At 48.4% G+C, this 15,390-nt stretch overlaps 1 protein-coding gene across 1 annotated transcript in view; it reads right to left on the reverse strand.

Moving 5' to 3' along the window:
* NME7 (NME/NM23 family member 7) overlaps positions 1–15,390 on the reverse strand; it is a 261,547-nt gene that overhangs the window by 231 nt on the left and 245,926 nt on the right. The gene's annotated exons all lie outside the window — the stretch shown is intronic.

Below are 15,390 nucleotides of genomic sequence, written 5' to 3' on the forward strand. Positions count from 1 at the left end.
CCCCAGAGCGACAGGCTCATCGGAGGCCGAGACTCCAGCTCTTAGTTCAGAGCTGGACGCTCAGAGGTATCTTACGGTGTTAACTTCGCCTAGTTTCGGAGATGCGAATTTTTGGTTCCTGCCGGTGTCTCCCTAGGTTCGTCTGTTTAAAAAAAAGAGTCTGCGGTGCAGTTGAAAAACGGAGGTTGGGCTTGAGGTTCAGTAAATGAAGGTTCACGCCTCGCTTTCTGGTTCGTGGTTTGGCCTGTGTTCTCATTCGGCCATGCTTAAAAATTCGCCGTGGCGTGAAAGGAGGCAAAAGTGAGCTTTCTGAAAAACAGCCTCCAGGTAGAACTGAGCCGGAGGCTCAGGATCACTTAACCTGGCACGGGCAATACGCACACTGAACTCATGGCATCGTACTCCTGAGAACGAGAGCCTCTGGCCAAGCCCGGGAGGCCCTGAGAAATGCCTCTGGCGTGGAGCGGGGGTGCCCTTCGGTCCCGCTCCCGTGTCACGACAGACCCAGAGGCCCCGGCCCCTTACGTGACAGCAGGGGTGCTTCAGAAAGAGCGGTGAGAGCTCACACGCCCCCCTTGCTGCCTCGCGGTCGCGGTTACCACCCTGCCGATCTGCTTGGTTAGCCTTTAAGGATAATACCCGGGGCTTTGCTGGTTCTAGACCAGCCAACGGTTTAATGGCAACTTCATACCAGAGGAGCACGGATTCCTCTTAACAAAAACCGCAGAGGGCACCGTGGCAACCGGCACCGCAGCTCGGCCACAGTTTTCAGGAGCCTCATTCACAAGTGAGGCGATCCAGCAACGTCCGCAAACAGCGTGCCCGCGTAGAGCTGGTTTCGCGGAATGTCCCCCCCCCCCCCCCCCCCACGCTCCTAGAAATAGAAGGGGTCGCTCCTAGAACAGGAGAGGGCCCATCTCGCTGGAACAACTCCTCTCCCAGGGAGCCCGTGGGTCATAAACGAGACGTTTATAAACAGGAAGGGGGGGTGGGGTGAGGTCTGGGGAAAGGAGTATACACACGGGGGACAGGGGTCTGCGTTTTTGAGGCTGTTCTAAGGTCACAACCTCAGACCCGATCCACTGCTCGCACACGTGCTATCCTGAGCCGCCGGGCGCGTGGCAGCGCGTGGGTGCACTTGCGTGTGCGTGCCCGTGTGTGCGCACTCTGCCCATCACTTCGGGATCCTGCCAGAGGCTTGCGTCCCCGTCCCCTCTCCGGACTGCACCAATCCCATCCCCACCCTGAACCTTAGGGTTCCATCCCCGCTATGAGACTCTGGACCCGGGTTTGTATTCTTTGGCTCTGTAGATACCTGTTGACTGACTACTCGGTGCTAAGCACTCTTCTGACGGACGGGGCCCGGGGCGGGGGGGGGGGGGGGGGGGGGGGGCGGAGGGTAGATCCACGAGTGAACCAAACACACGGATCTGCCTTCTCTCCTCCGCAGGTCACGTTCTAGGATCAAATACTGCATGTTTTGGAATTGTTCTCTACGTTGATCAACTGTCTCTCCTCAGATCATCCATTTATTCCATCCCTTACTAGAGGGCACTTTTTGGGCACAGGGTTGGTGCCCTCTACCTCTGTGGCGTTCTGACATCCTACAGAGGGGTTTTCACACAAGTCCGGTCAGCTACTTCATTCCTCGCACCTAATATAAAGCAATGAGGTTTTCAAAGGCAGCGTTTCTCAGAGGTAGGCCGAGTACCCCTTGGAACGTAGAGCGTTCGAACGACTACTGCACAGAGGAGACAGGACTCTCCCTTGAGCTTTTTTGTTTTCTTTCAACCCATCGTATCATATTCCCCGAAGGCAGGTTTTGGTCTGGTGCTATCATGTGTTCAGCCCAGGTTAATCTGCCTTTCCATGAAAGGGGTACAAGGCCTTGGGCTCGGAACCAGCAGCCCCAAGCAATATTATCTAGCTAGAATTTAATAACTTTTGTTTTCATTGTATTTGTTACTTTCACACAAGGACAAGACTAGTTTTCCATTTATGGCAGTAAAACTAATGTGTTCAAGTCAAACACTGAATGGATATAAAGAAAAATGGTAAAAAAAAAAAAACAAAAAAAAACACAACAAAACAAAAAACCTTCAGCTGGTGCTCAGGATAGGGTAAAACTCCTAAAAGTGAAACACAGCCAGCAAGAATTTAGGAACATGTGGCCCAAAGTACAGCATTAACAGAAGCCAAGTTTTCCCGGTTCTGTACCTGTTTGGGCAAAATCGAATCTGAACTCTATTTTAGAACAATAGCATGCCCTGTCTGCCCAAGCTTCACTTATTGCCAGAGGGAACAGCTCCAACCCCAAATTAAAAACATTATCGGTAATCAGAGACGAAAATCCAGTTATCAGAACCTTGCGGAGTCCAACGATTGCCCCAGTTCCTGGCTTCTTAAAGGATTAGTGCCACTTCTGTATCGGTGCGTGCCTGGCCCGGGGAGGAGGACTAGGTGAGGTTACTTTGAAACTTCAGGACTAAGGACCTCACGAATACAGAGGGAAACTACCCAAGGAGCATTCGAGAGCGGTTTGAATCAAGTCAAGCGATCTGGGTTTCAAATTCAACAGGGAGAACGCGCCTCTCCCTTTTCTAAGTTCTTAAAGAGGGAGCCAGCACGGACCCGACACGGGCGCGTTATCCTCCATCCTGTGGGCCGTGCGCCGGGAGAGCCGTCGAAAGAGAGCGAGCGAGCCCGCTACTCTCCGGATTCCTGCCTGCAGTTAGTGTTCCTATCCTACCCAACGTGAAACGAAGAGGGTTGGGCCAAGGCAGATAGATACCTTGGCTCATGCTTTAATTTTGCGTGTTCCTCTCAAAGACCGTCAGCATTCAGTCTGCTCGGAGAAATTAAGTATCTCATTAAGAGGTGCTGACTCTTAACGACGGAACCCGGCTATTTGATCAGCCACAAATGAACGCCGCGCCCTAAGAAAAGGCCCATCTTGCAATAAAACTGTGACCCAGTATCTCCAGCTGGATTCGCCACAAAGCCTTTAAGATACTGGATTTTCATAAAATCAGGACTTTTCCAGGCAGTTTGTCAAGGGCTGCCTTTTCCAGGGAGATGCGTACCTTCCTCTAGCGCGGGCCCTTTGCAGACCGGGAAGGGGGCCGGCACAGGGTGACTGGAAACCCAGTTACTCAGCCAGCTACAGTGCCTGGGAGTCACTGGGTCAGTCCTCCGGTTTAAGGGCTTCAGGATCCACTATTTCCTTCCCGTGAAGGGCGGCCCTTCAGTGCCCATAGCTTCTTACGGCGATTTGCGGTTATTACAGGAAATAATAGGAGAGGCAGGGAGGAGTCCTGCAGAAATGGGGGGACGATCCATTCCTCTGATGAGGAGCCAGGGTTCTAAAGTGACCAGTGGGTGAGGATCAGGCCTTGGGGGCAGGTTCTGGTGATTCTGCACTGGGGCCTCTGGGCAGCAAGGGAACAATAGAAAGCTAACAGGCACTTCGGGGGTCCTACCATAGAAAAGGGAACACGACGTGAGAGGTCTGTGGTCACAGAGACACCTTTGACTAGAGCTGGACTCTCTTCTCTTCTTTCGTTCACAAAGTTCTCCGGAGCCACTTCCTCTGTGCCCAGCGTTGACCGGGAACTCGGGGAGGGGAGTATCCACACAGACAAGGTCCCTGTTCTGTACTTTTTGCCTTCACATTTCCAAATACCTTAACCGGCCTAAACGACTCTCTTATCTGCGCTTCCTTTCCTTTCCCTCCTTCTGCCAATCGTCCACACAACTAACACAGCGAACACACCCACCTAGGATAAATAACCCAGTGACGCGTGAGTCCTGGACCTCAGAAACCTCGTATCCTGGAAGGAGGAAAACCCGGGTCGTCAAATCAAATTCCTACAGCGTGCAACAGCGCAAATGGAAATAATTAGCTGTCGGCGGGACACAAAACCTTTCGTATGGGGGTTAACTTTCGACTTGAGTTTGGATGTAGACGAGGGGAACGGTGAGCTGTAGCGGAATACGCAGCCGCCTGTGCTCACGGGCCACGCTGCTGAGCTGAGTAACCCCCCCCCCCACCTCCGCACAGAGCCGGGTCCAGGGGCGCAGGGTCCCCCGGCTTCAGGGCGCTCGCGGAGTCAGCGGTACCGCGATTTCAACGCGCACCTGCAACTCTAAGCCTCTTGGCTCTTCGTCTCCCACGGAGCAGAACCTGCATTTGCCCACGACTGTATCCACATTATGGAAAATTCTCCAACGGATAACTCTGAAGTCTTCTCTAGCTGCTTCAAGTGTAGACTCAGCAGGAGCTTCTAAGGAATTTCTCATTTCTGCCCTGACTACATACAGTGTGTAGCAAAAGCTAGTGACTTCCAGTCCTGTCCACCACGGGCGCCGTGCGACTACTGGTAACGCAGCGAGCATGGAATCTCTTTGCAGTGACTAACTCTGACCTTGTCGCGGAGTCTGCCCGGGCTCTTCCACGGACAGGTGACTCGGGCACTTTGGAGGTAGAGTGTGGCCACCTATTTTCCGGTGGTTCTTAAAGGTTGGCTGGGCATTGAAGATGCCCTGTGGGGTTACTTTCTTCCTTTTAAGTAAGAGTCTATATGTGTTCCAACCTATACAGAACTTCTCTCTCCCAGTGTCACGGAGTTCAGGCACCGAATCAGAATGCTTGTCCCTGTGCCGTTTTTCTAGACAGATTCTCACATAAGATCTAGGCAATCTGAATTTGATTGCGGCACAATGTTGCTGGTGTTCCAGTAATACAACAGTGATCTTTAAATACACCAGCCAGTTCGGCAGAAAAATGACTCTCCACTCACGTGGGCCCCTTCCTGCCAGGGATGGTGTGACGGGAGGGGCCACGAGCTGGGAGGGCCAGGCCTGGTATACTGTTCCTTCCGCTCTCCCTCTTGAAATTCTTGTTTTGGGACAAGGGGCCCTACATTCCATTCTGAGCCAGTTCTGTTTACAGCCACGGGCCTCTGGGTAGCGCACGGAGGGCTGCTTTTGTGTGGTTTGCCTATAGGCTGGGTGCAAAAGGTGGTCGAAAGGGCTGCTTTGAAAACAAGTGGCCCACAGATCTTTGGTGCGAGCTGCTGGTGGGGGGAGGCCGGGGCCGGAAGGCTCGCTTGGAAAGGAAGAGAGGCCGGGAAGGCTTGCTGAAGCCTTGGGGCAGGGGTGAAGAGCAGAGGCCACAGGCCGGCCTCGCACACACGAAACCCCAATCCCGCCCGAACCTGGGCTGGGCTCCCTGTCCCTCTCTGTCTTTCCTCTCCACGCCACCACCTATTTTCCGCTCCCCAGCACAGCGCCGGGACGTAGGCCATGGTAAGGAAAGAGATAAGAGCTAAAGGAAGGCTGGGATTCTCCGGACGGAAGGGCTCAGAGGGACACATCCAGCCTTGACAGAAAGGAGATGAGCAATCGATCCTTGCCCCGCTATGGCCGCCACAGAGCCCAGGAGGTGCTTGGGCTATGGATGCACCCGGCAAATCTATTTACCGGCTACAGGAAATAATGCTGAAAAATGACAATTTCACGTGAAAATGCCCATGCATTTCAGTAATTCTCTACACCAGTGTGCTCCAAGCTCTCTTGTCAAGCTCTCTTGTTTTGTCACTGCCATCCACCAATGACAACGACCCCCTTTTTGAAGCTGGAAGGTAATTCTTCCTCAACCCAGAATAAGGCGGCACGGACTTTTTACTGGAAAGATATACCTTCTTTGCTAATATAATTAAAGACGCAGGAGTCCTTTCCAGAAGTTCACTCTAAAATTGTGTTACATGACTCATTATCTGGCCTCTTCTGCCTGGACTGTGGTTTTGGTTGCAGCTTAGTCCCTCCCCGGCCCTCAAAAACGCTAAAAATATGAATAGACGTTTGTCACTTACGTTTCCCTCTCCCTCCTACTCCCAATGATTAAAAAAGTCCACTCTGCGAGTTACCATAGCTCAGTGCGAGCTGCGGATAGCTGTTCAATATTTCCATCACCTCTCCTTTACAAACGGACTCCTTGCTGCATGTGCTTTAACAGATTATCGTGTGCAATCCTAACAACTCATTTTACAAAATAGAAATTATTAGTCCCGTTTCCCAGTTGATGAGCTGGAGGCTTTTAGAGCTGACACTTTTTGTCCAAGGGCACAGAACTCTGTCTAGTGCCTCCGGCTCTGCCTGGGCTGGTTAAGCGCTCCCACGAGGGTGGAGCCTGCTTATTGGGGTCTGACTCGTGACCTTGCCATTTCCTGGCTGGATGACCTTGAGGAAGTCAACATTACTCCTCTATTTCCCAGATTCTGTATCTACAGTACAATGATCCCTATTATATAGGGTTAAGGAAAGCATTTAAAACAGTACTGGCAGGGGCGCCTGGGTGGCTCGGTGGGTTAAGCGTCCGACTTCGGCTCAGGTCATGATCTCACGGTTTGTGGGTTCGAGCCCCGCGTCGGGCTCTGTGCTGACAGCTCAGAGCCTGGAGCCTGTTTCAGATTCTGTGTCTCCCTCTCTCTGTGACCCTCCCCCGTTCACGCTCTGTCTCTGTCTCAAAAATAAATAAACGTTAAATAAATAAATAAATAAATAAATAAAACAGTACTGGCATGTAGTGAATAGTATGTAATAAATATCCTTACTGCTGGCCCTCCAATATGCTCACAATGCTGTGGTCCATCCCGCTGTACATCGATGAAGCCATGGGTTTCTAAACAACTTCAGCAAACTCCGAGAACCAAAACCGCTAGGGCCATTCCTGCCCTCCAGAGGACAACCTCACAATTAATCAGGCCATGAATGACAGAGGCAGGCAGAAGACGTTTGCAGACACAGTAGAGACGCACGAGAACCAAATGCAACATGTAATCCTCAACCGGGTCCAGACCAGAAGCATTTTCTTTTTTTTAATTTTGCTGCAAAAGACATTTATGGGTGAAACTGGTAAGATTTGAATGTCTGCACAGAGATAGCAGTACTATATGAATTTCCTGGTTTCTGATGGTGGTTCTGTGGTGACAGAAGATAAAACGCAATGGTATGGGAATACCGTGGCAATTATATATGTACCTTACGGTCAAATATATAGAGAATGATATTAATACCCACACGTGCACAAAGCGAGAGAGCCAGCGGGCGAGAAGAGGGGACAACTGGTAAATCGTGACACAGTAAAACATTAACATTTGGGGAATGTGGGTAAAGGGTGAGGGTGCTGAATCTAGGCTTTGGAAGAGCTGAGTTTGGTTCTAGCCACCATGTCCTCGTGCTCTTAGGCAACTATGTTACACTCTCTGAGCCCGTTTCGTCATCTAAAATCAGGGACAATAAAATCTGCCTCGTTGGGACGAATGTATCCGTAAGTTTATCGGTGGATTTACATGGATGCAGCCCAATGAGCAAATCACAAATTTACACGGAGCAGCGCGGGCCGGGCTCTTCTAGAAGGTCAGAGAAAAGCTAAGGGCCCCCCCGCCCCCGGGGGTGGGGGTGGGGGTGGGGAGAGCAGCTCAGCTGGAATATCAGGGGAGAACACTCAGATGAACTTGGCACTTGACATGAGAAATTCATTTCTGCCAATTCCCCACAGAAGAAGGGTTTTTGGACAGAGAACATATCCTATTCTTAATTTTGTTTTGTTTTTTTTTTACATGAGAAAAGAAAATGTAAATACGACGAGGCATTCTTGAGATTAATGATTTTCAATCTGCCTCTACATCAGAATCACCTTTTGGAGCTTTTTTTAAATTTTTTTTTCAACGTTTTTTTATTTATTTTGGGACAGAGAGAGACAGAGCATGAACGGGGGAGGGGCAGAGAGAGAGGGAGACACGGAATCGGAAACAGGCTCCAGGGTCCGAGCCATCAGCCCAGAGCCTGACACGGGGCTCGAACTCACGGACCGCGAGATCGTGACCTGGCTGAAGTCGGACGCTTAACCGACTGCGCCACCCAGGCGCCCCTGGAGCTTTAAAAGATAAATACGTGCTTGGGCCCTACCCCAGGAGAACCTGATTCATCTGGTCTGGGGGAGGTCCTGAACATTCATATTTTCAAATGGCTCCACAGATGTTTCTGATGTTCACTGGGGCTGCAGACGACTGCCCCAGACAGAGTCACTGAGAGTCGGCGCCCCAGAAATCAGGGCTGGAACGAAGCCCATCGGATGTTGTCGTAAGCGATCCGAAGGAAAGAATGCAACCTATCAGTTACCTTGGCTTTTGCTGGTATTCGCGGTACCCTGGGGGCCCCCGACAGGAGCGGCATGCCAAGGAGACGGGTAATTGGCCTCACACAATGAAATAGGGTGTGTGGGCAAAATGGAGGCAGTGAACTTGAACAGGGTCGTCTGGGTGTTCACAGGAAAGAAGTCAAGGCAGGCTCCCAGAGTGAGTTCTATAAACGACCCACAGTGACTCAGGAAGCGATGGCGGGATGTGTTCTGTTGTCTCCCCAAGGATTGGGCCTATAGGGCAAGTGCTGTCTAGGGTACCGTCACCGCAGGCTGACCTCATAAAGGATACTGGAAACGAAACCCAAAGAATCATGGTGCCCTTAAGCGACGAGGACGAGGACACGGGGTATTTGTTTCCTGGGAGGTTCTTGTTCTCCATGTGGTACACATACATACACGCTATACTGCGTACTTCATGCACGCTGCAGTTAGAAAAGTTCTGAGACAAAAATAACGGAATTAGAAAATAGCGACTAAAATTACTTAGAAGATGGGACCTTGCGGGGCGCCTGGGTGGCGCAGTCGGTTAAGCGTCCGACTTCAGCCAGGTCACGATCTCGCGGTCCGTGAGTTCGAGCCCCGCGTCGGGCTCTGGGCTGATGGCTCAGAGCCTGGAGCCTGTTTCCGATTCTGTGTCTCCCTCTCTCTCTCTGCCCCTCCCCCGTTCATGCTCTGTCTCTCTCTGTCCCAAAAATAAATAAACATTGAAGATGGGACCTTGCTTTTATAAAGACATATAAGAAAAGTAAAACAAAAAACAAAAACAAAAAACCTCTCAGATCAGATACAAGCTGCCAGGATGTCTAATCAGAATTTATTAGACAACAAGGGGAGTAGGAGTGGACTTTTTTGCTTAAATCTGGAAAGGAATGTTGAGAGCAAACGTTGAGGTCATTTAAGGTGTAAGGAAAAGGTGACTTCCTTATACCCAAAGATTTGAAAGTTTGAAATGTCCAGGGATTGTATTTTGAAAAAATCTTTGAAGGGCAAGCTGGAGATGTTCAAGGGATAGTCTTCACCTCTGAGAGTACATGTTATGAAAGGCAATGGCCATATTTTTCCATAGGCCATTCTTTAAAAAAAAAAAAAATTTTTTTAAATGTTTATTCATTTTTGAGAGACAGAGCATGAGCAGGGGAGGGGCACAGAGAGAGGGAGACACAGAAACCGAATCAGGCTCCAGGCTCCGAGCTGTCAGCACAGAGCCTGACGCGGGGCTCGAACTCACTGACCATGAGATCATGACCTGAGCTGAAGTGGGACGCTTAACCGACTGAGCCACCCAGGCACCCCCCCCCCCCGCCAATAGGCCATTCTTGACTGTTACCAGCAAAAAAGTTATCCTGGGCTCAATACATTTGTGTGAAATTTTAAGCTTCTTACGATGTACTTGAAGAGTCTGGTGCACAGTTGCCGGTAAAGTGAGTTGGGACGATGGGCTGAGCCGAGGTGGCCAGTGGTCCTGGTGGGGAGACATGAGGAGGAGGAGGAGGAGGGGGTGGGGGGAGACGAGTCACCAGCAAATGCTAGGAAGACAGGGAGGCTCCCAGCCGTCCTGGGCTCCATCCACCGCCACTGTCACGCAGCGTCCCCGAGTACCACTTGCTCCCCAGCGAAAACCTCAGTCGGCTCCCTACTTCCCACCGTATGACACCAAGTCTAAGTGCTGGCTTGGCTTTCATAAAGCCCGACGATACAGCCACTAAGACCAGCAAGCTTTTTGTTCCAGTCGCTCTTCCTTTCCTGCCACTCAAAAGCAGAGAAAGGACTTCACCACTCGAAATATCCTTTCTTTTACACCCATAGCTCCGGCGGGGCGAGGGATGCCCTCTTCCCTCTTCCTACACTCCCCACCTGGGCACATGCAGTAGAGGTCACAAACGCTCGAGGAGTCAGTGCCGCAGGGTGTGTTTTCCAGGCTCTTCTTCACACCCTCATCACCCGCTCTTTATCCAAGCTGACGATAGGCTAAAAAGAGGCTTCTCACATAATCTCCATCATTGCCCCCGCCAGTCATGCTGAGGTAACGGTAACAAAAGCTGACATTCATGAACAGAATGGAAAGGGCCCTGTTCCTACGCCGGCAGAAGGCTCGTGTGCAGTGAACAATTCAGGGCAGTAAAGAACTGGAGAGGATCTGGGGAGGGAAAGGAGTGAGTGGCTATATTCCTATTAAAAAAGGCAAGTGAATAGGGCTTCCAGAAAGAGACAAGTATGACAGAGACATGCTTCAATGCTGTTTGTATCAAGACTTCATCTTAACTTATCTTTAAACAAGAGTATCCCTGGCCCATAAATACTCGAGTTCTTTGAGTTTTGCAGATAGCTTAAAACAGTGAATTATCTAAAGCTTTATCAGTTTAAAGATTTCACTTAGAATAGCTTGATTTTTAGTTTACAGCCTTATTCTGAATTTGCCTTAGCCCCATTAAAGGTCTAGATAATTTATGTTTCATATTCTCTTAAAGTACTCGGAACAGTAACGTCAAAGGCTAAACCAGAACTCAACCAATTAAAATAATGGCCTCTACTGCCTGCAGACTCCTCTGGTGCGGTTTTAAAGATTAATGTAGACACATTCAAGAAGTATGGCTTCTGTCTTTGGAAACTTTACAGGCGAGAAAGATGGCGTTGTTTCAAAATAATAACCATAATGACAGAAATAACGCCGCTGAAAATAATGTGGTAGAGATTGCCAGTGCATACTTCATGCCCGTTCTTTTAAGAGAGTTTTGGTTTCGTTGGGAGAAGCCAAGTGCAAAGCCTTCATTACCCATGGGTGGAGGGGAGGCCCGTGACTGATTTCAGACCGGTGTCACGTAAGCGAAAGTTGTCGGGTAGGGCTTTTCCAGGAAAGCTCCTTAAAAGCAGGCACACTCAGCTGGTAGTATCTTTTTGCCCTTTAGCCTTCAGTTCTTTCTGCCGGGGCCTGAGCACACGAGGCCACGGCAGAGCGGCCACCTTGGACCTCAGAGGCAATCACGAGGGAAGGGCCAAGGTTACTGCAGTGACCTCAGGCCTGAATTCTTGAGCTGCTGAACCAGAGCCTGTCATGGCCCTGCCTCTTCACTTCTTGTGAAAGGTAAGAAAACCTCTCCCGATAAGAGAACTTCTCCTTCGTGCTATTGTTGGCATTTCTGTTCCCAGCAGCCGAATTCTTAGCAGATACAAGGAACAGTAATGACCGCGACAATGACGGTTACCGACAGCGAGAGCGCTTAGGTTCTAAACGCTTTGCAATCATTATCGCTTTTAATAGTCGCGATTCTCCCCGACCTACGATAGTTATCTGCGGAGGACGGTTCTTGAACCGTTCTTGGGTTCTTGAACCTTCAGCCTGAGCTGAAGTCCAGGCCCCACAGCTAGCCAAGAAGCAGAGTTCGGGGTGGGGTCGCGCCAGCTCACTTGAACCACACGTGCTGTGCCTTCTGCCGCCCGCTAAGAAGCGAAGTCAGTCCCCCAAGGGGCTCAGCTGAGGTTCTGGGCCCACGCGAGCTGTTTTCCGGTGCTCTTCTCCTTTACGCTAAACACGCACTGCCAATTAAGCATCTCCAATAAAGATTCCTAAAACATACAAACCTAATGTTTATCAAACAAACCGAGTGAAGTCCGATCCAGTAATTGCGAAAAGAAAATCTTCCCTACGGGAGGACTCGGGTCCACCTGTCCCATTCCTGCCCCATTCCTTCCACTTGGTCAGCCAAAGTATTGTAGCTGGACCTCACCCTCGGTCTGGAAGGGTCTGGCAGGAGACCTCTCTTCACTGATTTACTCAATCCTTATCCTTTTAGATGAAATCATCACCGAGGGAGCTAATCAGCGGCAGCTTCATCAGTGTTTTCTGCGGCACAGACACCACACCCGCCCCCTGGGGCCCCTGACTCCCTAACATGGGTGGAAATGATCTCTGCCTTCACTGGGACACACTTGGGTTGATTTGGAAAACAAAAACAAAAACAAAACAAATCACTCTGAAGCTGCTGATGAGTTTTCAGAGGCCTTTCCAAGGATGGAATGACCTTTCTGATCAAAACTGCACTTTCAATTAATCGCAACAGTAAACTGGAGGGAAATTTCGAAATACTGGCTAGGATAGTTAGGCCCACTGCCAAATAATTGAATAGTTTGGAAAATCAGAATCCCAGAAATGAAGCCCTGAGAAAATTCCACGTCCTCCCCTCAGTGACATTACTTTCTCCTTGTTATGTGCTCTCCATTTCTTAAAGACGAAACCCAGGAGAAAACGCCGATGTTTGACACTTTCTGTCGCCGAGCTCCACCTTAGACGTGTAAAACCAGACGTGCATGTGACAGATCCAACCAGAAGGAGGCGGCACCAGTTACCTACGGATTCTGGTCTCCGTCTCCCTCTAACTGCCTCTCTATCCTGCCACTGGCATTTTCTTCCATCGCTCCCGATTCAGAAAACAGGATGCAGGCCCTTCACAACCCGGTCTAAGTCAACTGTTCCGAGTTCTAGCAAAACGCCTCAGTCCACTGATACTTGGTCAGACTAACCAGCTAAATTCAGCAGTCTGAGCTTCGTAGGTTAAAGATTCACCGAAGGACATAAACCACCAAAAAGAAAATCACTTCTTACACCAAAGGCAGAAAGATCAACTCTCTGTCGCTTGGGACTCTCTTTCTTTTGAAAAGTTTTAAAACATCTTATAGCACAAAAGGGAAAATGCTTTGCTATTTTGGGCCGCTTCTTTCACTCTTGTAAATGACATCTGTAATGTCAACATTCAGCGAGAGCTATTCGGAATTTGGCACTTTTAATTCATGTGAAAATGCCAATTCCACTGAGTAAAGAAGATATTAAAGTTATATTCAACATAAAGTGCAAATATTTCATCAAAGTGGGTTCAGGATAAAAATGTTAATTATATGTAAAAATTAAATACCACCTTATGAATCACTTGTCTTGGCATCATGGAAAGTTTTTCAGCCTTCTCCAACAAGAGTGTCAGATCTTGGGAACAGTAATTCATAAATGGCCTGATTCCACAATGAGTCAGAGTGACTAAAATACTCTGGATACGCGTTTCACTTATTTATATTGTTGGGTCAAAACCACAGTTTATTTAATTAGCTGTGTTGGTAACATTTTTTGAAAGAGCTCCGTTTACCACTTTGTACCCTCTCAGTGTGCCCCCGTGTTGTTGACACAAGAGACTGCGTAGACAGGATCAGTGGGGGTACTGTGGGTACCCTAAGTCTTCACAACCCACAAAAGGAAGCTCAATGAAATAGGCAGTCACCGTGATTCGATTAAAGTGGAGCTTGTTCTCTTGAACAAATGGTCTGGGCACCAAGGCGAGACCTTACTGAATCTTTGACCCTGGGAATTCTAAAATAATCTCTTTCAGTGAACAGGGACATTATATTGAAACCTGAAATTATGGGAGATTAGGAGAATGGAGCTTTTTTTTTTTTTTAATGCTTATTTATTTTTAAAGACAGGGCAAGAAAGCGAGTGGGGAAGGGGCAGAGAGAGGGGGAGAGAGAGGACCCTAAGCAGGCTCTGGGCTGTCGGCATGGAGCCAGACGTGGGGTTCAAATTCACAAACCGTGAGATCATGACCTGAGCTGAAATCAAGAGTCAGATGTTTAATCGGCTGAGCCACCCAGGCGCCCCAAGAATGGAGCTTAATTAACAAAACCAAGCCATAAAAATCTGGAGTTTTAACATAACCTCTTTTACTTCCTTTGAAAATTGGAGTCCTTCAGATTATAAAAACTTAATCTCTGGTTTAAACTTTAGCGCTAAATATGAGCCAAAGGCTTAAGGACCCTGAAGCTAAGATTAAATAAGCACTTTTTCAAATTAGCCTTGATGGTTGTTACATTCATAAAATATTGGAAGAAGAGCTAGTAATCCATGTTGTTTTATCCTTTTAACTCATCGATGTTTCTCTTATTTGTGGTTTTTTTTTAAAATTTTTTTTTTAACGTTTATTTATTTTTGAGACAGAGAGAGACAGAGCATGAACGGGGGAGGGGCAGAGAGAGAGGGAGACACAGAATCTGAAACAGGTTTCAGGCTCTGAGCGGTCAGCACAGAGCCCGACGCGGGGCTCGAACTCACGGACCGCGAGATCATGACCTGAGCCAAAGTCGGTCGCTTAACCGACTGAGCCACCCAGGCGCCCCTCTTATTTGTGGTTTAAAGTTAGCAGTGGAGGGGATCTTCTGAGGTCTTTAGTGACACCTGGGACTTTACCATGTTTCAACTTTCGAAATTGGTACTCAAAATAATAAATAAAAAATATTGATCTCTACCCACACAGTTACTGCCTATTATTTTGGTCTAGGTATATCGATTTAAATGTGAAGCAACGTTTCTAAGTTGGGGCAAGGTGAATCTAATCTTTGAAAATGTGGGGGCAGAAAAAATGCCCTAGAGGCCCGCATGACAGTTCCTGCATGGCTAAAATATCATCTATGTAAATGAGGAAAACTAATAGGTATTCACCCGAGTGGAATGTAAAATTAGCCATAAAATCTCTGGCTGTGAAATGCTTATCATTTCATTAGCTATTGTTCCCAAAGGACTAGTGAAAATCCCTATATGTCACTTTTTGAAATGAAAAAAAAAAACCCAAAAACTTTGCTTTATTTCCTTTTTACTTCTAAATCTGCTGTTTATATCTTTCTTTTAAAAACCGTATCCTTGGGGCGCCTGGGTGGCGCAGTCGGTTAAGTGTCCGACTTCAGCCAGGTCACGATCTCGCGGTCCGTGAGTTCGAGCCCCGCATCAGGCTCTGGGCTGATGGCTTGGAGCCTGGAGCCTGTTTCCGATTCTGTGTCTCCCTCTCTCTCTGCCCCTCCCCCGTTCATGCTCTGTCTCTCTCTGTCCCAAAAATAAAAAAATAAAAAATAAAATAAATAAAAAAAATAAAAAAAATAAAAATAAAATAAAAACCGTATCCTCGTTTGGATGACCGTGGGAAGGCACGGGCTAAAAATGAACATTTCTTAACCTAAGGTTTCATTTAAAATATTGTTGGCCTGGCATTGCAATGTTAGTATCAACGCCCAGTGATAGTTTACAGGATAGCCATTAAGTAATGAAACTTATTTCCATAATCTATCACTGGTTCCCTTTACTGTGCTGTTAAATACCACTAGGGTTTTAGTGCTGAGACGTTTCAGGAACTTATCATTCAGATGTGGTACAC

Source organism: Prionailurus viverrinus, chromosome F1, assembly GCF_022837055.1.
Source record: "Prionailurus viverrinus isolate Anna chromosome F1, UM_Priviv_1.0, whole genome shotgun sequence".
Lineage (NCBI taxonomy): Eukaryota > Metazoa > Chordata > Mammalia > Carnivora > Felidae > Prionailurus > Prionailurus viverrinus.